Genomic DNA, 24,069 nt, shown 5'->3' on the forward strand with positions numbered 1-24,069 from the left:
TTATACTGAGTCGTGGGCCATTCTGGCACTCGAGAAAAAATCAAAGCAGCTGACCTTCACTTTGAACGAACACACATTCCTAGTTAGCTAAATTCAGTGTACGGCCGTTTTACAGGACTTGAAATTTACACTCCATCTTTGCATTTTGTCTGCTTGCTTTGCTGCCCCACAGAACCATAAATACGGAGACATTCTATATTTTTGGAAAAATAATTTATATTACTGTTTGGTTTAATTTAATGCGCAAATGAACAAGGTTCGATATATAAACATATTCAATGGGCCTGCGACATGAGGAGACTCGAGAGAACAGACAATCAAATTACAATCATTTAAACCGTGATGTGTATTTCTCAATGAGCTCTTCTTTAGGTGGACATGGAACAGAGGCAATGTTGGGTGGCAATGCAGTTGTCACCTGCACAGGTTCGTTCACAACTCCATTTATGTGCCTATCTAGGACGTCAACAATAAGTCTCTCAATAAACTCATATTGCATATCCTCAAACACTGGTTTGATCACCCTTGATCACCCATTGTTTACTTCTTTTAGTGAAGGCCTTATTGTAGCGAAGCGTCCCTAAAGTTCCGGTCGTCCTACTTTGTTGACGTCCAACGTTATGGTTATGTGCCAAGACCGCTAGAAGAGTCCGATTTATCATGCCCTCCATGCCAAAATGCAATCGTTTTGGCCTGTACTTTAGGCACATATTGTGGAACACCTCCAAATCTCCTGTGTGGCAGAATTCCGTGAGTCCCCTCAAATCTCTTGTTATAGTTTTATCAAATACAATCTTTTCAATGGCTTTGTGAGTGGGTGATGAAGGAATCAACCACTTTTTCTTCCGTGCCTCCTCTGTGGACAAATGGCCATGTTCACAATTGTGGAAATGTCGGTTTGTGTTCCAACGATGAACGTTTGTGCAGTGTGGCATTACTGACCGCCATTTTTCCAGTAGAATTTCCAATGACCCTCCACATGTTTTTGAGCTCCACCAAAGATGGTTGCTGATTGACTTGGACCACTGTGAAATACCTTGCGTTTCTTTTTTTTTACCTGCAGCAGACATTTTTTTATTGATTGTTTTTGCAAGATGCCAAACGTCAAATTGGTGATTTATATTTTTGTACTCTTCTCTCATTGTCTTGGCAATTGAAACGTGTCTGTCCGTGGCTATCAGGTCGATCACCATTCCCCGCGATTGTAGTTCTTGCAATGATGCTACAAAGCCAACTTTCTCCATGGCCACTGAGGATGTACTTTGTGACACCTGCACAACCACCAAACTCACAATTTTCTTACTTTCCATGTCCTGAAAGTGGTAGGTGCAGTACTTGGCTGAAAATCCTGGGCTGTCGCACTGTCCATCACCGGCTAGCCTGAACCGTTTGCCCGCGAATGTACTATCAATAGACATTTTTTCCATTCTCCAAGCTTCGCTAATGGCTGGAAATAGATAATCGGTTTGGTATTTGTAGAACTGAGTTTTCGCAATGAAACGGATTCCCACAAACTGAAAGAAAGACTCTAATTTTTTAAAACTTGAACCACTAAAAAGTGCAGCCGCTGCACAAAGTAGATTGCCTGCTGGCAGTTGTCCCAGCATGGGTTGTGCAGACCATGAGAAAGGATGATATTTTGTACAGGTGGCATGTATTTTAAGGTTAGTGCCTCGAATTGCACGAGTCACATTAATCAATGGCTCCCCACATACTTCCCCACCTACCGAATGCCCACATTTCAACCGAATAATGATATCAATCAAACAACTATCGAATACAATGAATTTGGCCTCTTTCCTTATAGTGTCACTCTGCATCCCAGCTGGTTCGGCCTGTAACGTTGAGGACATGTCACTCACATGAAAGGTAGAATCTCTGATATCGTCTTCCGCTATGTTCAGTGATATTGAAGGTGTTTCATTGTAGTCCACTTCATTCTCTTCCATTGCAACATCTGTTCCTTCTCCGGCAATGGGTGAATAGGACAATTTCTTCAACTTTCTCGCGGTCTTAGTTTTTGCGGGTGTGGATTCTGTGAATTTATCTCCAACTGCATCCGAACTACCAGGAGGACATTCACTATCAATGGCTGGTGGTGGTATAGCTCCGTTGTCAATCACTTCATATTCTTCCCATTGGCACGATGCATCTCCAGTCTCAAGTCCCTGCCAAAAGGTTTGACAAGCAACATCTCTCGTTCGCTTCACTGTCTGTGTAGATCTAGTTCGTACACCCACTCGCAACTAGAGGACAGATTGGAAAAGGGATGTTCAGTTTAAACACAACTTACAGTATTGAACTATTAACAGTGACAAACAACATAATATAGTGACCAGGACACTAACCTTCTTTTGCTTTCTTTTCTTTGAAACTTTCTTGCCTCGAACTTCAACATCAGGACGCTGTTGCTCCGACTCGTGTGTGCATGTCTCCACTTCCTCTTGCGCTGCAACGACTACATTTTCATGATAAGCACATCCATCACGCACTGACGCTCCATCGACTCCCTGAAACATAGAACTTTCATTAGTATGTATAATAATATTGAAAACACAAAATGTACTTGGGGACCAATACCCACGTACATCTCAATAGCAAAACACGAATGAACGCTTTGTGTAGAACATTCAAACGACAATTATTCACGCATTGTTGATCTAGTTAGATGGAACTGGCAAGATCCATACCTCGGGCTCCTCATAGACTTCCATTGATGATATTATTGAAGATGATGCTTCAGTGACTCCCTGAAACACAGTAATTGCATTAGTATGGTTTTCTATTTTGATAAAAAGAACAGAAAGTTTGTGCAGGCGTGAACGGCTCATCTAAATAGACCTGCACAAATGATCAGTTGTCTAAAATAAATAATGGATATGTAAATATGATTCGATTTGCTTGATCGTTGGAAGTGTCACCACCCAGAGATCTGCATCAACTACTAGGGGTGATGTTCTTGTAGAAGAAGCTCCGTCATCTCCCTGAAACATAGTACTAGCGTTAATAAAGAAGGAAGTATAGCGGATGTAATCACGTCATATGATTTCGCTTGATCGAACTGTCAGTATCCATACCTCGAAATGCATAAGAACATCAAGGGACGATGTAACTGCGGTGCACACTTCTGCAAGCTGTTGCGCCGACCCGTAACTGCATGCTCCCCCTTCTTCTTGGACTAATGCTCCATCGACTCCCTGAAACATAGGACTTTCATTAGTAATGAACACAAAATTGAAAAAAGAAGACACATAGGAGGGCGACGGAACTGTCCTGAAACGTACCTCGAGCATCTGAGTGACATCAACGGTAGTCGTCAATACGTTGGACTCCTCAGCATCTCCCTGAAAGACAGTACTTGCGTTATTTTGGATAACAATAATTATAACTGAAAACAAAGACTAGAGGACGAGTACAAGGGTGTACCATTAGGTAACATAATTACACGATAAATTAAAACTATTGATTTACATGCCTAAAACAAGTCAGTGGCAGAATAGCCAAGTAAGATTACCCGATAGGCGCTTGAAGTGGCTGATGACTGCAATAATGACACGGATGGAGAATCTTCCGCCTTCATATTGAGTGGATACATAAATGGGGAAATTATTGTTAGCTAATGCTACACACTACCGCAAGGCCAAGAGATAAATACGTAAACTTGACTCACCAGTGGAGGGATGTGGACGAATAGAGTGGGAATAGCGGTTGAGAGCAATTTTCGCCTCGCTCGCGGTGTGTTCTTCTTTATTAGCAATGATGTGGAGTACATGTCAGAGGTAAAGTGCCTGCTGCAGATGCGGTATCGATCACCCCTCTTGTCCGCAAAGACCTCTAGGACTCTACTTTCAAGCTCAGACGGTGGATATCCGCAATATCGGACCCATTCTCTTATCTGATCTATTGTCTTAGGGAAAACATGCATTATAGTACCTTCTGATTTATTATGGGTCTTCGAAGGACAACCGCCAATGGAACAGGCAGGCATTGTGGAAAGTTCTGAAAAGAAAAGATCAACAATTCTCTATGAATACCAATGTAAACTCAGAACATGTGACTAGTTCCTTGCATGTACTGTCTTGAACGAAAAGAAATTGGACGCAAAATGATTATGGTACATGGCCTTACCTTGACGAACAAACAGTTAGATGCAGGGATCAGAGTAGTTTCTTGTCGTAGAACAGGGAGCAGTTCACAGGTTGCAAACTGACGAGTTTCCTCGAAGTGGTCACGGAAGTTCACAGAGACGAAGAGCAGATAACCAGCACCTTCACGGGTTGACTAGCAAAGCGCAAAGAAGTGCTCATTAGAAATATGAAGTGGGTTATAAAGAATTCGAAACAGGGGTGTGTTTGTGAATGAATGACGTGTATATGTCGTGGCATTATGTGGATTGCAGGGGGCCGTCCAGCGTGAGGGGGGATGCTTGGCAGGAGACACGGGGTCTGGAGGTAGACATGGGAACAACAACCCATGCTCTGTAGACCACTTTGAAGTGTACATGGTCTTTGGCACCTCTTGGCCTTTATCGCTCCCTGACTGCTCCAGTTACCAGCACAAGTACCCCGGTGCGAACTGCCTTTGATAGGGCGGGGGGTGGATTGGGGCGGTGGTCGTGCAGACAAGACACAGGAAGACTCGTGAATGGAGACACACTTATGTGGATTGCAGGGGGCCGTCCAGCGTGAGGGGGGATGCTTGGCAGGAGACACGGGGTCTGGAGGTAGACATGGGAACAACAACCCATGCTCTGTAGACCACTTTGAAGTGTACATGGTCTTTGGCACCTCTTGCCCTTTATCGCTCCCTGACTGCTCCAGTTGCCAGCACAAGTACCCCGGTGCGAACTGCCTTTGATAGGGCGGGGGGTGGATTGGGGCGGTGGTCGTGCAGACAAGACTCGTTTGCCGCAGGGCCTCACCAAGGAGAGGCCATCTAACTGCATGTAAGAGGCTGGCTGCAGGATCTAGTACATGGAAGGCAGGGGGGTGAGTTTATAAATACCTCACCCTCCCAGGAGAATATATGGGTGCAGTTCACCCTGGAGACCCTGGATGCCTAGGCAGTTAGTCAGCAGCAGGCTGGCCTGTGGTGGCAAGGCGGCACGGGCCAGAGGTGGTCATCTCTGTTCCCGGTGACCAAAAGGATGATTTATTATGATCAACCATATTTACCTATAACCATGTTTTGTATCAATAAAATACAACAGCCTTCCTTTTATTGCCAACGCTTGAACAAATCAAAACAACCATTGTTAAAATATATATTGGGTTTTATTTTGGATCTTAATTTCAATTGAACATAAATAATAAACATTACACATTGTAAATTTGCGGTTGCAGCACATCCAGGGAAAATCCGCTGTATTGTCCACTGTCGCTGGGGAAATGTTGTCTAATGGCAAGTACCGCACAGGCAGGTATTACTCTCCGAACGCGGTGTCCGAGCCTCCCGTGAAGCCACCAAGTGAAGCAACGATAGGCCACCAGCCTGTACCACCTGTGAAAATGAAAGATGCAAACTGTATTAAAATGACAAAACTTTCTTATCACTGTCGATTCAGGTAAAAAATGTCATTCTGCTTTGAAAAAAATTCTATCTAGAAAATGCACAATATGGAACCAATTTACATGCATTCGAATGATATGTAGATGTAATTTTATATGTGGGAGACGACCATGACATAGTAGTGGCATCACTGACATCACAACCAGAGTATACTTACTCGTTACTCGGATTACGCGGACGAACAGTGCCGCGAAGTTCGTGCATAAGCACCATCATCATCCTCAACACGGTCCGTGAGAGGCAGGCTTCCCTGAACTCTGGCAGCTCGGTGATGCATTGCGGACTTTGCTCGCCTTCCTGCAGACTTTGCTCGCCTTCCGAAATGTAGGCCAGGCATCCCGAGTTTTCTCGGCAGCAGCAGTTCTCCTCCTCAGTTGGCATTAGCTCGCACCGATTGCACGTGCACCAGGTGGAGACGCCGTCCATGCGACATGGTCCAGGCTCTTCATCCGTTGACTGGTCCTCCCAACTGCCGTCCGAATCCCCATCGTTTTCGCGTGCTTGCCTTTCCAGTAGTTCTTCCTCGGTGTACTCGGGCTCGTACATATACTGCATTATTGTAGCCATTATGTGGTAAAGAAAGTAAAATAATTTATAGCGGTGGTACTGGTATCTGTTCACACGGGCTACAATCAACGAGGTAGCTGACCAGAGCACAGAAACGAGTCACAGAATACTCAAAGTAACACAGAGAGAGGAATGGATTCGAAAATCTGCTGCTGTGTGTTGTGAAACGGTCTGTTTATACTTATTGAGGAAAGAGGCGTCCTGCCATTTCCATGGCGACACTTCATTAGCTGAGGCGCAGAGATTGTTGACACGAAACGGGAAATGGGCGGTACGCGTCTGCTGATGTCAGGCTCAGGGGCGGGGGATTTGATTTAGTGCCGCAAAAGCAGGTGAGCCAGGGCGATGCGGCAAGTGAGAGGATTATCATAAAATGGCGGATGTTTTCGAGTGCGTTAATGGACGAAAAGTCGGGTAAGGTCCATAGGAAAGTTTTCTACGATCTACCGATTTATGCTTAAAAACACATGGCCGAACCATAGGAACAATAAAAAAAAGTCCCGGAACTATCCTTTAATAAAATTGTACTGAGCAGATCTTTTACAAAACTCGTTAAGGCAAAAGACAGTCTGGAGTTGTCACCCTTACATAGTGCAACCCGACAATTTTTGCCATCCCGTGTGTATGACTCATTTACTAAAGCGCTTCTAAACCTCGTTCGGTGGTCTTTCAGTTCCGGCCAACAGAGGACCAGATGCATTAATGTTTCTCTTTGTATTTTACATTGTCTACAAGCATCTGTATCACCAATACCCATGTGTCTTGATGTTGGAAGAAGGTTCAGTCTGATGCGCAGTAGCAGGTTTCTATGGTAGTAGCCTGGAAATTTAATCAGGTATTTCGGCCACACATTTCTTGCTTTGGTGTCTTTTTATAAGGTGGTCATAGAGCTTGTTCTTGGGTTTTATCTTCTGTTTTTATCCAGTTCCATAATTTTCTTTTTTTGTTGAGTCCGGATTTTTGAGTAGAAAATCTAGATTTATATCAGCTTCTGCCAAGACTGCTAATCATTGTTCAGACCACTGGGTGAGAGCCCATTCTTGATTCCGAGAGTTGTCTAGATGGAAGTATATTGTATTGAATCGGTTTGTTTTCCAAGGTCAACTTTCTGAGCAGTGTGAAAGATTTCCATCCAACGGCCGCAAACCGTCCTAATTCATGTCTTATGATGGATATAGGTACACATCTCGGCAACCTTAAATTTTCTTCTAAAATAGTCCTTGTTTGGTTTGTTCGTTTTATTTACTTATATAGCGCACTGAACCTGGAGGTATCTAGGCGCTTAACTTAGTGGACAACAGTTGTTATGTCATTGCATTTTGATTACATGAACACGCAGTGTTCTAACATATATACAGATACAGATACAGAGTTTTAATTTACAAGGTTGACTAATTAGTTAAAATTGTCAGAAGAAAAACTGTCAAACAGTCAAGTTTATACAATACAGCTAAGGATATGGAGAGTTCAAGTAGTACTTCAGTATTACATATCATTACGAATCATCTGGACACATGACCTCGGAGGTCGCCAATGTGAGGTTGGAGATGGGGTATGCATCATTGGGGGATCAGTGGGAAGAGCCAGGATTTGACTTTGCATCTGAAGGCTGGAAAAGAAGGATCATCTCTCAGAGAAAGGATGCAAAGCGTTCCAGGTCTTAGCTGCCAACACTGGGAAGCTGGAGCCACCATAATTTTGCAGCTTAAACTTGGGGATATTGAGGCAGTGTGTGTAGTTGGCTCTGGTTGGTCTAGCGGATATTGGCTCTGGTTGGTCTAGCAGATATTTTTCAGGAGACTTTATCGGCCGTGTATTTGGGGGCTGTGTTGGAAAGGCATTTGTGTGTGATCATAAGGGTTCTGAAGGTAATTCTGTCTTGTATGGGGAGGCATTTGATGTTGCGCCTAGCTTGCGATGTGGTTGGCCCGCGGTATGTTTACTGCCACTCTGAGTGTGTTGTTTTGCAGTACTTGAAGCTTGTAAAGGTTTTGTTTGCTGTTGACTAAATACAGGGTGTTGCAATAGTCCAGTTTGGAAAGTATAAGAGCTCTGGCCAAAGTGATACAGCTGGTGGCAGATAAAAAGGGTCTGCATGAATTTATTAATTTAGAGGTATATGCAGTTGAAGACGCTGTTCGGTTTACTTGTCCTGATAGGGAGAGAGTGGAATCGAGGTAGGCTCCAAGCGTTTTAGCATCCTTGGACACTATAATGTTATTCCCAGTAATGTTATTCCCTTCCAAAGTGCTCCACACCTCCCATCCCATGGCAGGCACTGTGACGTTTCGGAACCATAGGTCAGGATGGGGATTACTCTTTGTTTATAGAATTTTATTACTGGCAACAGGGAGAATTTGCCAATTCTTCTGTGGATAATTGCACCTTGTGTCGCCAGGTTCTTTTTTTTGGACTTAAGTTCACTTGATTGTGTTGTCATTTATGCTCATGTTTATGTTGACACCAAGGTATCTCATACTAGGAACCTGGGTTATTGTTTCTCTTCCAATCCGCCATTGGAAGATTTGTTGTACCTTTCTCCCCTCTGGTCTTTGGAAAATCAAAACCACTGATTTGGAAGCATTGATCTTGAGCCCGTTAGCTTCGATATAAGTGTGAAGATTATTCAGTTTTCTCTGTATGTCGATCAGTGTTTGATCTACGACGAGGAGTGTTAAGATGAATTTGTGAACTCTGACCTGGTGGGCAGAGGTTCAGGAGGCCAGCCTGGAACAGGGTAACCTTCTGTACAAGCAAAACCAATCAAGGTAGCTTGGCAGTGGTCAAGACTAGGTCTCAGGAGGGGTCAGGGGGACTGAAAGACCTCAATGAGCACACAGAATAAAGGACACTTAGAAATCACTCCCAGTCGGGTGTAGATATATTAAAAATACATATACATTTATTTCAAGGCCGTTTGAGTTTCAAACACTCAAATCACAGTAATACTTATGAGGCCAACACAATCCTATCTAACTACATTTATACAAGACCAATGGGTCTAAAGGGTTGATGCACGAAATGGGTCCACAGCCTAAAAGGGGAAGGAAACGGGCAGTACAAATAGTCTTTAGTCCCTTCTGCATCCAACACACTCCTAACTAATCCAATCCTTAAGAAGAGGGGAGCCTAATGCTCAAATGTACATGCAATGCAAGCGCACGCGTTAGTTCAAATGGGCAAAACAGGGTCTCTTCAAGGGTCTGTAGCAACTCAGGAAGGTGGGTGAGGCGATGAAGAATAGTTTCCCACTATTCGAGGAGGGTCTCCACTTGAGGGCAGAGTCGATTCCAAGAGTTGTGAATAGTTTGCTAGTTCGCACTAGCAGTGGAAAAATGGATGGAGGGGCTAGGGGCCACCGGCTAGGGTTGCGATTACTCACCGGCGCACTCTGGACCAAACTTTGGCAGTCGAGTCCACTTTGGTTGCAGGTTCAAGTGCAGCAATTTGGCGGCTCTGCAGCTTTCAGCGACAAAGATACAGCAATGATTCCCAAAGAGGACAGTGGCGATTTCTCAGCTCCTGGTGGATGGATCAGGCCAGTTTCACTGCAGCGGGCTTCAGGGACAAGAGGGTCACAAATGCAGCGCACCTGCAAAGGTAGTCACGAAGGCTGGGCTACACGGTACTGCGTATGCTCCGGTTCTGGCTCACTCGTCTCACTTCAGACCTGGGAATGCCAAGTGTACGAAGTTCGGTGTGAGGGTGCCGTGAACACAGAGCTAGTGATATACCAAGTTTCGAGGGCCTCCTCAAAACGGCACCAGAGACGGAGCAAAGGTCCTGCGTAAGCTGGTCAGCCCACTGGTTGGCCCAGGGACACTTCCGAGAAGGCTTACTTGCAGGGTTTGATGAAGGTGCCGAGAATAGTTAGTCCCACTATTCCAATGGGTCGAAGCGTCTTCGCAGACCTTCTAGGATGACCAGATGCAGAGGGAACCCAAGGGACGACAGCGGGCTCAGGGTGCCAAACCTTCCAGCAGTCACTAGTGGTTCCTCGACTTGGCTTCTTAGCTTCAGCATACTTGGGTCCTATCCTTCGTTCAGTGAGAACTCCAGAGATCGACATGGTATGGGTGTTTGGGGGCTTCTCTTATCCAGAATCTCCTTCACGCCAAAACGAAGAGGACCCAATGGGCGATCTGCTCACATACAGGCATACCATACGTGGACCAAGCGCCAGCTTTTTGGACTACACAAAGAAATAGTCCAGGATTGAAGCTTGATCACCTTGCTTCCATGTTGGAGCAGCTGGAGTGTCGCAATTAGTCAGGCCATTCAATAAGTGGAAATTCTGCTCTTCAATTTCCCTTTTCCATGTTCTGGCATTCAAGCTCTCGATGTTAGTTTTGACCTCAATCTGTGTTCTTAGGTTATACATCGATTTTCCGATTTATATTAAGGTCTCTGCTTAAAATAATCAAAGGATCGTAATAATTGAGGATGCTATTGTTAATCACGTCAACTTTTTTGTCCAAGCATTCCTTTTTCCAAATGGATTCCAGTAAAAGTTCATGGTAACTAAGCGGAATGGTGTCATAGCGGTGTCTTTTGGAAGCTCCAAAATCATGATTTGTATGTGATGATTGAGATTTTTATGTACACCATTTAGTCCTGAGCTGTTTGTTATTAATGTAGTTAGATCCGAGGTCAGTCTGCCTTTTAAGCCTTTGCTCGCGGGATTTAGAAACAAAGAATATCCATATAACACAGGTGGAGGGGATAACCATGTTTCCTGGAGACAGATGTCAAATTTAGTCAAAGATTTTTCATTGTGAAAAAGATGCTTAAATCCTCTGCTGTTCCAGCTGCATGTAGTGATAATCTCATCTTGCCGGTACAATGGCTGTTATTGCACACTATTTGCCTTCAATGTCTCAGCTAACCATCCCCAATTTAGCTTGTCTCGAAGGGGTTGGGACTTGGAGTCTGTGATTGTGAATTCCCTTTTGGCATCTTTCTGTCGGTTAATCACAATTTTAAACACCACCTTCTCGTATGGTAAAACTGAGTCTGAATCTGGTTGAGGATTGCAGATCTTTTGTGATAAGGCACTTCCAGGGCCTCGAATCGTCTTGTTTCTCACAAGCAACTTTGGGGCTTGCGAATCGCTGGGGGTTCCTGTTGTTTCCTCTAGGTGAGACAGTCTTCAAGTAGATCCAACCCCATTGGCCAAAAGAGCTCAAGAGATTCTAGAATTAGTGAATGAACGATTTTTGAGTTAATGAGTAACTGGACACAATCAAATCAGTTTGGTACTGGGAAGTCGATGGCTGAAATGTCACTAGACTCCAGATCTTGTAGTTTCGGTATCTATATGCTGCAACAGCCTAAATACGTTGGAACGATTCATCCTCAGGCTGTAATCCACTGAGGGTATTCTTTCCAGCATTATATGCAAGTTGTCAACAGTGCTCTTGTCTCAGCGGTTTGTTCTTTGAATTACAGATGAGTGCTGGCTTAATGGTTTGGGATAAATTTATAGCCCAGTTTTCTTGATTTTTAAAAAAGAATGTTTATTTTATTTTTTTTATTTTTTTATGTTATCTTTGTATAGCATGTATTATCTTATTGACTGTGGACATCTGAGGTGGTTGTGCTCGTGGTGTACAGCCTCTCTTCTAAAATCTTAGAAGCCTGTGGGTATGTTAGTGCCCATGGGTTCAGCTGAACCGGATCTTCTCCTCTGGTCTGTGGTTCTTCTCCAACGGCAGGGGCTCTTTTTGTGGCCAGGAGCAGGGTCTTTCTATCTCCAAGAGTCAGAATGTTGTTTTGTAGCTGAGCAACTGGAGCAGATCCATTCATGCTTGATGCCAATGGGCTCGTGTTTACCAGTACTACAGGAACTGCGATTTTTATATTTGAAGCTGTTTGTGGCATGAGGTTTTTTGACGGGGTGGCTGAAGCGGGCGGGGCAGGTCAAGCTTCACGCCAACGTCACTGTATTTTCCTATGCGACTGAGCCTGCCCCAGTTGTGTTTGAAGATGTTAGTGGAACAATTACCTCTCCATCATGTTCATCATAGACAGAGATTTAATCTACATCATTGCTGGAGGTAGGTGTCGATTGGTGCTCTGTCTCTTCGACAGAAGGAAGTTCCATTATTCTGTCTCGGATCATAAGAGGCGTGCTGCACATTTAGCTTTTCGTGCTGGGTTTGGAATGCTCTGTGTTGGAGAGATGGTCTTTTAGGTTTCAAATGAATCCTCTCAAACCATTTACCGTGGGCGTGTTATTTGAAGGTATGTTTTTTTTGTCTTTTTATGTTGTTTATTGTTGCTGTTGATTAACTCGTTTGTTATTCCTTATGAGTTGCTTTCATTTTCCTTGAATAAAAGATTTCATAATTGTCATTGGAAGAGTCTTCTTGTATGGACACATCCATTGTTAGATCAGCAGTTGATACTTCTGCATGACTTGTCACGCTTGCCATCTGAGGTTTCAGAAGCAGGTTTGTCGTTGGTTTGGTTAGGGTGGCATGCTGGCACAGATACATCAGCACTTGGAGCCTCACTCAATGGACTCAATATCTCGCTGTCAGTTTGGCTTGTAGCATCAAGCTTCATAGGTTCTTTTACTGACAACTCTACTGATTTAGATGGAATTTGTATATCCCTGCAGTGAGGGCTCATTTGTGTCTGTCTCTGGAGTTTTTGATACACCTTCAACTTCGCCTTGGAAGATGTTTGGATTTGATTGAGTAAGCAGCTGTTGTTGAAAGGCAGGCCTCTTTGATGACTACCATAGGGTTCAGATATGTTCGTTTAGCAGTATCCTTTCCCCATTTCAAAATGTCTTTTGCTTCTTCTAGTTGAATTCAGAATTGGCTTCTTCTAATTTTCTTTGCATTGTTTATATGAAAGATTCAATATCTATACGTTTGGAGTGTGTCATTGCCAACAGAGTGGCTTGGTCCTTATAGTTTTCACTAATGGACTCCTACAATTTGAGGAACAGTGCTAGGGAAATTGTTAGTGCTGACATAAGTCTAGAGTTGGTTTCGTAGCTAGTTGTACTTTGATGAACATCATGCTGTTTTTCCCTTTTGCTTCTTTGTCTCCTGCCTCTGTACCGAGTAGGGAACGGGTGAATCGTCAAGAAGCTCGCTGTCTGAGTCAGTGCTAGTCAGGTTTTTGACACACACAGGTTCGCTTTAGTTGATAATGAGAGCTACAAGGTGTTACGCTGGTGACCGTCCACCTTTAGTGTTTTGCCATGACTTGTGCAGTTAATTCTCTCATGTTGTACTATTTGTAGTGAACCAAACTGGGAGGGGGAAGGAGGTTCCTGGTTTGAAGTGTCCTGTTGGCTGAAATTAGCTGCATAGATTTTTGGGAGACTTTCTGTCTCCTCGGATTTGTACACGTAGGGCTGCTCAAAATCAGGGGGTGGAAGGGGCCCTGGCAAGAATAAAAGGGGGTACGTCTCAACTGAGATGTGGTCATAAGCCTTTGATTGAGTTGTTCTTCACCTTGTCCACTGGTTTTGCCAATATTTCTGAGTGCACACGTGCCCAGTGAAATTACTGCAGACTTGGGTGCGTAACCCGTGATTTTCTCGGGTTCGCTCATTGACTTTAGTTCTCCTTCTGCTGTTGTTGCACCGGATTGCGAGGAACATTCGGCACTTAGGCAATGATAAAGGCCAGGACCGGGGTGCTCGCTGTACACCTGTTCATCCCAGGATGCATTGCGAGCGAGTCGCCTTTCACTTTCTTTAGTGTCCTAGTGATTCTGGAGATCGGGGTGAAGGTGTTGGTGCATGTTGCCTTTTTTATGCGAAGAAAGCTCCACGTCAGCTTGATGCTCTACAGCTGGGATGCTTTCTGAAGTGTAGTCTTCCGGCCATACAGCGGTATGTGGAGCAGACAGAAGGGGGTTGTGGGTGTTGTAGTGTCAGAGACAAGGGCTCACAGAAAGTTTGAAATCGTGAATGATTCCCAGTGGCAAACCTCTCAGGCTCACCCACATCACCGGACATCACTCCCACTCCAGCCGCTGTGCACACATTAGACTGGTTTATGAGCTGCGGCCCCGGCTCACTCGCAGCCCCAAGCAGGTCTATCGATGGTGGAGATAACATTGTGGAGATTAAAGTTTCTCTTGTGGAGTTTCCTGGGATCAGGTTAGTACCATGACACTCCACTGTGCTTCTGTTTTTGGTTGCAATTAGCTGGGAGTTGCTCTGACTCGCGGGCACTGTCAGCATGCGCATGGTGTACAATGTGTGCCGGGGAGCCGACTAAGCTCGTATGATTTGTTGTTATAACAGACCGCGGGCAGTCATTAAAATGCTCTGACACTGACAAAGTCTTACTTTTTTAAATTTTTATTTTTATTTTTTTTAATCAAATAAATGATTTTTACAAAACGTTATCTGCAGTAATAGGTTGCGGTTATTGTAGTTGCTGTCGACGATTGTGCTTCGCCATGCCTCGAGAGTAGGTGGACCTGGCTTCTGGTACGTTGATGAGCAGGTGCTTTAGGATCCATACTTGACACACAGCTAGCGTCTGGTGTCTGCTACCTCCACTCTCCACAGGTAGTACGGACTGTACAGACGTCCACTCTTCGCCAGTCGCCATATCCTTTTTATTCACATGGTCACAGCCATGTGACGTATGCACAAGCCCTTAGCAGGGACTCGTCCTTAAAGAGGCAGCACATCACACTTTTCCTTTTCCATAACGAAACAAAACCAACAGTCAAAAACAATACTTCTTGGTCCATTTAGGGATCCCTTGTTTGGAGCAAATAATTACTGACACTTGGACAGTTACAAACATAAAACATATACTGAGCATTCTGTACATGCGCAGGGTGACGGTCAGGGTTGGTGGGCTGCTGGTGGCATGTTGGTAGTACTGCCACATATTAAGAGACCCTTTATTAACCTGGAGCAAGTAGAACTTTAACCACTGAATGATACCATTGCCAGCTGCTGGCACCAACTAAAGCAGGCTGACAAAATGCAGGACCACAGCTTCACATAACCATTTTAACTGGGACCACTTTGAGCACATACATGACATGCAGGCGCACAGCATCATGTTTTCCAACTCCAAATGCCTGGCTTTTTGCTGTATTCACAGGCTTGCATCACAGGCTTTCTACAAAACTGTACAGTGTATACACCGTCTTTCTGCACCCTTATCTGCGCAACATCATTTTCACTGTTTGAACAGCAATGAACTCACACAGTTGGAAATTAAGCCCCATGTCGATCCCATTTTGCACATGCTTGCTGCTTTTTCTGCACTGCTGAGGCTGCCTCTGGGGCTGCCGAACACTGCTGCACCGGGGGTGATGTATGGGTGACGAGTGCAGCGGCAGACCAGAGTTCTGGATGAAGAGCAGTGGGGAGGGAGGGGGGGCTGGAGTGCTACGGCATGAAGTTCCCTTGCCATGGCTTCTGTAACTTTACTGCCTTTACAAGTTGAGAGGTTCTGATTTAAACATTGTAGAGAGATGTGCCTACCTTTACCACTCTGTGCTGCCAGGCAGTGCATTGAGCTGTACCGGCCCAGAGTCTGTCCGTGCCACAAGATGTCTTTCTTGATTTCTCGCCCCACCCCCCTTGCATTTCTTCCTCCGTCTGTATAGGACAGAGTTCCAAATACAAGTATTGGGTATGGCCCTTTTTTTTGTTTTGTTACAGGGAGGCCTGACTCATGAGGGATTGATAGATTCTTACATGAGCACAGTTGAGCACAGGCTACCCAACCCTTCCACACAGTATGGTACAGGTACCAACCAACAGCCTAACCGGAGTGTAAATTTCCCGGTCAGTTTGATCAGAAAAGAGTCATAGACTATTGAAACAAAATGTATTCACAATTAATATCGCAAATATTAGCATATCTTAAAAACATGATAGTTAATGTAATAACGCAACCCATATAATGGGTGTTATGCTAAAAAAAGCTGTCATATGTACAACGCATATCAGTGTAGTTAGTAAACAGTGTGATTGAGTACACTATATTGGTCGACACACTAGTGTTTCCAGCTCATGTAACTATTAGTGTTAAAAAGCAAACATAAAACTCTGAAAATCTGATCAACTAGGGAACCTCTAAGTGTTCTCTGTATGCTAAGTTTGCCTACCCACCTTGGATTGCTTCTTTTGTGTCTTGGGCCACTTATATTCCCTGTTACTCACCAACCTAGAGGCCATTAGTATAGGTCGTTGAGTAATGGAATATGTTCCCCTTTTTCTCTCCTCTCTACAATATTGATTAGAGAACTAAGAAAGATGATAACTGAACTGGTGAGAGTGCAACATTAAGTGGCCCAAGACAAAAGAAGCAATCCAGGGTGGGTAGGCAACCTAAGCATACAGAGAACACTTGGAGGTTCCCTAGTTGATCCGTTTTTTAGAATTTTGTTTTTCAACACTAATAGTTATAATATTTCACTTGTCTTTGAATGTAGATTTGGGAAATCTCCACACTGGTTTTGGAGTTTAAAGGTAGACTGCATAGAATTGGGCCAAGTGTCATGAAGAAAGCCCAGAGGGAACAATTTGAATGTAAACTGGAATTGAAGGAAGTTTACTTTTGGGCTGGAAACATTAGTGTGTCGACCAATCTAGTGAACTCAATCACACTGTTTACTAACTACACTGACATTCGTTCTACATATGACAGATTTATTTAGAATAACACCTATTATATGGGTTATGTTATCACATTAATTATCGTGTGTTTTTTAAGATATGCTAACATTTGTGATATTAATTGTGAATACATTTTGTTTTAATAGTCTATATGACTGTTTTCTGATCAAACTGACAAGGTAATGTGTACTCCGGTCTGGCTGTTGTTGGTACCTGTACCATGCTGTGTGGAAAAGTGGGGTAGCCTGTGCTCAACTGTGCTCATGTAGGACATAATTTCTCTGTGTTGTCTCACTGACTAGATGCCTGCATATTCATGTTATTTTATACTAGTATACAGTGAAAATGCAGACTCGTAAATAGTCTTGCCAGCAAGATAACAACAATTGAGTATTTTGCCTTAAAACTAGCCATGCTTTAGGCAGAAGTCTTCAATCTGTGGGGCGCGCGATGCAGGATGGCGAGAAAAGAGAATTATTTGTTTTGCTGCACTTCTTTGCATGTCGAGCCACTGGCCCCCCTTTGCACATGCTCAGTCAGTGTGACATGATGGGGGCGTCTCCACAAAACAGGAAATTAACGCAGCCTGGACACCAGATTTCCTGCATTTGAATTGCGCGTCTAGGGTGCGTTGTTACTTCCTGCTGCTGCCACTAGCCTCTTCTTGCCTGGTACGGGATGGTGCTTCTCGGGGTGCTGGATATCATATAACCCTGGTCCCCCTGCTTTGGCTGCCGCTCTGCCTCGTCACCCCTCTGGTCAATGGGCCGGCTCTTCCCGGGTCCGAGATCCGGCATCTGATGTCTATTATTGTTCAAATGTGCATTTTACACATTCATAGTAAAAAAGTATTTTCCAAACTCAAAAATGCTGCTGAAACTTGCATTGACTAGTATTCTTTGAAATAGTTTTTTTTGTTTTGTTGGAGCACCACACCAATACTCTGTAGTTTGCGTGCTCCTTGCTTTGTGTTTTATCGCAGGTTATATTTATAAAGATTAATCACAAATAAATGCTTCCCTTGTGCTGGCAGCAGTTAGGAAATTAAACTGTGGGTTGATGGGTGCCAACTTTTGATTTTCACTACAGAGGCAGAAATCCCCAACCCATCCCCTGGTCAAACACATTTTATAGCACTTTCTTTTTTCTAATTAATTGCAAACAGTCATTTGATTAACACGTTTTGCATATATAACCTCTCAGCAACGGTCCATCAACCTGCCGCGCTACCACGGTAGCCATCTACTATAGAGCGATATGCAATATGCATCCCTTGATGTACTAAAAATCCCTGCATTGCCAACAGTACTTGGGTGCACCACTGCCATAGAAGTGATTTTAAAATGGAATTAATGTCATCTTCCTGCTGTGGGTGCCAGGCCTTATGCTGGATGGGCACCATATGCTGCAGAGAAGCCGGGGGCCCTCGTGTCTGGCACGACAGCCACGGCAGTCTGCTGCTACTTCAACGCTGTCATTGAACTGCAGTAACAGTTAAATGGCTATTACTCGATGTTTCCAAAAGTTAGCTTGGTGGGCTAAGCACTACTGTGTCGGATTCTATGTAAGATATGTAGATGAATGATTGGAATGCTAGCAGGCTGGACTTCTCAACTATTCTAGGCAGGGAATAGAAAGGGTAAAATATAACAAGCTGATGCTCTCCCTGTCATTTGTTTTGTCTGTGAGTATGGTCACGTTTTCGGGTATGTGCTCTGACTGCTCTGTTTTCTTTGCCATCTGGGGTGGACTTGCCTCTAAGGAACTTTGGAGATTTCCCAGTAGGACTCTGCACCCTAGGTCCCTTTTGTGTGTGGGGGCGGGGGGAGTATGTGCTCTGACTGGCAGAGTGTAGTGCGCAAATATTGGCAAGGTCAATCTGGTGATAGGTGTATAATAATTTTTTTGGTTGTATTTTTTTCTCTTGCAGGAACACAAATTGACTCTCTCATCCCATCTAGGACAGCAAAGTCCCCGGCAGCAGTGGCACCATCAATCATGACATCTGCAATACTACATGGCGAAGGTAAGGATGCCTTTAAAAAAAATAATAATAATATACATATATATATATATATATATATATATATATATATATATATATATATATATATATATATATATATATATATAAATACACACGTCTGGAGGAAGGTTGTAGCACTTAAAAAAACCCTCAACAACAACATGTAGCACAATAATCCCTGCACACAAAACTTCACTACTATCTTTAGGCCTATCCTTTAGCCCTACGTGGCATTAAGGCGTGCAAATTCTATCTTGACACGAAATCCATTAGTCATAGACAACACAATGACATGCTTTTGGAAATGCTGCAGTTTTGTCTGGAACACAATAACTTTTTGCATGAGGCTTCGACATACAAACAAACCCAAGGCACGGCTATGGGGTCATGTATGGCCCCCACCTACGCCAATTTATATATGGGGTGGTGGGAGTCACAGATAGCATGGGCTGAAGAAAGAGAAGAGTTCACTAAACATATAGTGGTTTGGTACCGCTTTATAGATGACCTCTTTCTAATATGGGATGGGTCAGAAGAACTATTACATGCCTATGTTAACATGCTGAATGAGAACAACTTGAATCTTGAACTCACATCAGTTCATGATAGAAAGGAATTAGTCTTTCTGGATGTGAAATTCACCGTTGTCAATAATATATTGACTACTAAACTTTTTCGTAAAGAAACCAGTTCCAATTCCACACTTCATGCTCTTAGTCACCACCCAATAGCCCTCAAGAACTCAATCCCTTATGGAGAGTTCCTGAGAGCTAAGAGGGCCTGCAGCACTGAATTGAATTACCTAGAGGAAGCCCAATATATAGGCCAAAGATTTGTTAATCGTGGGTACAAGAGGAAGGTTGTGGCTGATTGCTTTGACAAAGCTAAAGATATTAAAAGAACGGAACTGTTTAAAGTACATAAAGTTGTTGAGAAAGATGACATCAGATTTGTCACCAACTTTAACCATCAGGCTAGTAACATCAAAAAAATAATGAGTAAACATTGGAATGTACTTCTTACAGATCCAGATCTCACAAAAGTACTGAACACTGTCCCCAGTGTTGCTTATCATAAAGCTCCCACTTTGAAAACTATTCTGTCCCCCAGCATGGTGATTACAGAAAAAATCATGCCTGATAGTCATTTTATGAAACAAGAAGCTGGAGGGTTTCGGAAATGTGCAAATTATAAAATGTGTAATTTTGTTTCCAAGAAATCCTTTATTAGCTGTAATGGCTTAAAATGGAGACATAAACACAAAATCACTTGTACCACCAAGTTTGTAGTATATGCTATTACATGTGAATGTGGGTTACATTACATTGGATCGACAATAGGAGCTCTCAAACTATGCATATTTCAGCACTACAGAGCGATCAAAAATGGGGACCTCACCAACCCCCTGATGGGACATTTTATTGAAAAACACAAAGGTGATGTAAAAGCTATGTCATTTTTGGGGCTTGCCCATATTCCACTTCATAAGAGACTGGGCAATCGAGAACTGAAACTGCGATAGGTAGAAGCCACATTAATTTGCAAACTTGACACATTGAGACCCCTGGGACTAAATATCGACCCGGAAATGTTTGTGTTTTTACAATGAATTTACAAAAGGACATTTGAGACGATGTGATGTTGCACTTGCACTTTAATCAACCTGTATGGCTGAATCATATATTGATGTGAGACATGTTTGATTCTATGATTTTGCACTGGCACTTTACTACAATTTATGCTCTAATTATGGAGATATTACTGCAATAGATGCACTATGCACTTATCTGCCTGTTGTCTAATATGGCATTTCGTGGGACTATTGTGTTTAGAATATGCCGAGGTCTCTGCAGATTGATGTTGTTTGCCTTGTCTAAAAATAAGGATGAGGCGCCTTTAAGGTACAATATATTTAGAGGCAGGTCATGTAACTAGATACTTAAGAAAGGAAATGCGCTGCGCTCATCTCTGGCTTTTGCTTAAGGCATTCTAAGCCATGGGGTGAAATGGTCGATCGTTTCATCATGTAGGATGAAACCGAACCATTTTTATATAATTTTGCGCACTGGCGCACATGAACACATTATTACAATTTTAATATGGTGTCAGGAGGCAGGTTCTGGCGTATGGTAGGCAGACTCTCCCCTTTGCTTTTGTATTTCTCCAGCACGGTATTTAGCTGATATGGGGATAGTACTAGCTTAGATATATGGATTCTGAATCCTTTCATAGATGGCCGCGGCTGTGCACGTTAGCAATCCCAGCTTCTTGCGATCACATGATCGTTAAAACGAAAGCAAGGGGGAGGAGCCTAATAGCAATGCCGGTCCTGCGCCTGTTTTTATAAAAGGAAGGTGTTCTCACGTATAAAAGGAAAAAAAGCCTGAGGAAGCTTGGTACACAAGCGGAACGCGTGGCGGTTTCCACCCTGGTGGGGTGAGTGTCTTTATAACCTGTTTGTCAGTAAGGGAGGCAGGAGAGATCCCTACCCTTTTTAAGCCATTAGGCAGTGTTGGTTGCACCAGATTTTTTGTAATGAAATAAAAATACTTTTTTGAGCAAGCGGCTTGGTCTTGTGTGCAGGGATTATTGTGCTACATGTTGTTGTTGAGGGTTTTTTGAAGTGCTACAACCTTCCTCCAGACGTGTGTATTTTTGTATATTTAGAAATCCGGCCAAGATTTTGTTCCCTAGCGCCAGCTACAAGTAGGCTGAGCACTATTTTGGCATATCAGTTGTTTTCTTATATATATATATATATATATATATATATATATATATATATATATATATATATTTGCTGTGGAGTGGGTGAAGATTGAGAAATTTTAAATGTATAGTTGGGAGTCACAATTGGTGATTTCAAACCTATTTTTGAGGCTGTTCCTTTCTCATGTCCAGTTTGGGGGAGCGGGGTAATGAAAGTTCACGTCTCATGTGGGAGTTTTACAGTGCACTGTGTACTCTCTCCTAGTTTCCTAGCATTCGGTCCTACTTACTAGCTGATGCATAACACCCAATAGCTGGTTTTAGCCCCTGCTCATCTAATCTTAATTTTGAAGTCTCAGGTGGGGACCCATTTATCCTTGATTGATTAATTGTTAGTTTTCATTGCATCAGCATTGCTCCAAGCATCGGTGTATCAACCTAACCACCTGTGTCCCAGCAAGAAAAATCCAGTGAAGCACTTGACCCAGTCACGCAGGCAGGTAAGGATTTATTTTCCCTATGAAATTGATCAGGTTTTTCAAGATTTTTTCTGGGGAGAGAAAAAGGCTCCTAAAATTCCAAAGTTTATTTTACCACAAGGCATGAAAGAGGGAGGTTTGGATACCCAAACTTGGAAAATTACTACAGGGGATTCATTCTGAAGAAGGCAGCTCTATATGTGAGAGCGGGCACGGCACAGGAACCATTCTGGTTGGCAATTGGGAGAGATGCTTTGTTACAGTCTCTATTCAATGGCAAAGCTTCCTAAAGGGACTGTTAAATTACCAGTTGTCAAGGTGTCTAAAAACTTGATGTCATGGTGGCTAATTAATTTTAGTGGGAATGTGTTTTTTTAATCACAGATCATCTATTTGGCATAATCCTGCATTACAGCTGGGGAACAAAACTCTGTACTGGCGTAGCTGGATTTCAAAGGGGATTTTGACATTAGGGGATTTAATGCGGGATGGACACTTGATGTCCTGTGAGGAGCTTCAAAGGCGTTTCCATTTAGGTGGGAGGGAAAGAAGTAGGTTTGGGGAATTAGAATGTCTCTTGACCCGGGTTTTTAGTATGTTATCTGCACCAATGGAGAAGGAACCTGCAGGATGGACCATATTTTTGTTTGTCACCGCGTAGAGTCTCTACGTACTTGAAACTCATGCCAGAGAATGATTCAATGTTTGAATCATGGAGTAACCTGAAATGGAAATGGGAAGTGGACTTAAGTTTTATTATCACTGATGAAGTTTGGAGGCATGTGTGGCGGATTGGGCACAGGAGTAAACTGGATCTCAAACTGCGACTTATTCACCAAAAAATATTGGGACGATTATATTGGACACCTGAGCGCATGTGTAAATTAGCGTTAGTAGCTGATGATATATGTTGGGGATGTGGAAAAGAGAAGGGGACGTTACTTCATGTGCTGTGGTATTGTCCCAGAGTCCTAACCTTTTGGTGTGAGGTGTTAGACAGACTGGATATGATCTTGTCTATCAAATTCCCAAGAGGAACGTTGCAGGTCTTAATGTTAGCAAGTAGTGGACGTTGTTTAACGGTTCGGCTGTATGGGTCTTGGATAGACCGGATTTTAGTAATAGCAGTGAAACAGAAAGTGTGGAAATCCAGGAAGAAACCGCAAGTTGAGGATTGGATTAATGATACACTGATATTATCTGATTTTGAATTGGTCATGTTTCAGAGGAAGGTTAAGGAAGAAGCTTATTGGATCTATTCATCCGAATGATTGACTCATTGATCTGAGTGGTCAGATAATGGCAAAGGTGAGGTATAGTTTTTGTTTGTTTGTGTGTGTAAGTGTTTGTTTTTTTGTCTTTTTTTTTGTTTGTCTTTTGTCTAAATGTTTGGTAATATGGACAATACTTTTATAGTTGAATTAATGTTAATAAGATTTGTTATTGTTGTCCCGATGAGTATATATTCAGTTTATAAATAAAATGTTGGGGCATGGTTGACATTTTATAGATGTATATTCTAAGATAAGCAACTTTTTTTAAATTATATGTTTACTTTGTGTTGTAATATCTTGCATGTACTTGTTTTGAAAATGACAAATAAAGATGTTAAACCATTGGTTGAGTAGAAGTGCTGAAGGTTTTTATCGGCCCTGCTCAATGTGCATCCAAGTGTGGTCTTCGCTGCATCTGTGGTCTGTGGCCTATTCCAGGACCACAGTTCAAAAAGAAATTCAAGCTAGGACTTCACGATCTGAACAGGGAGTCTTCTGAGACTTTTTTTTAATCCAACCAGTATTTTAGTATTTTTGACCCGTTTCTTTTCTAGGGGCTTCTCTTCACACCCCATGCCCCCAGAGCTTTTCACATGGTTCCTTTTGAATCTTTGCATGTGGCGATTGCCATTGTTTAAAACTTTTGGGGACTTTTTCTCTTATTTTTTTCCCACGCAGTATTTCGGACCCATTTTTGCATGGGGATTTTTTTCCCTCCAACCTTTTCACATGGTTTGTGTAACATCTTTGCATGTGGTGTTTGCCATTTTAACTCTTTAAAAAAATAAGTTCGCTTTTTTTAGACATTTTTATTTTTTAAAACTTTAA

Source organism: Ambystoma mexicanum, chromosome 3q (assembly GCF_040938575.1).
Source record: "Ambystoma mexicanum isolate Mex_15411 chromosome 3q, UKY_AmexF1_1, whole genome shotgun sequence".
Classification (NCBI taxonomy): Eukaryota; Metazoa; Chordata; class Amphibia; order Caudata; family Ambystomatidae; genus Ambystoma; species Ambystoma mexicanum.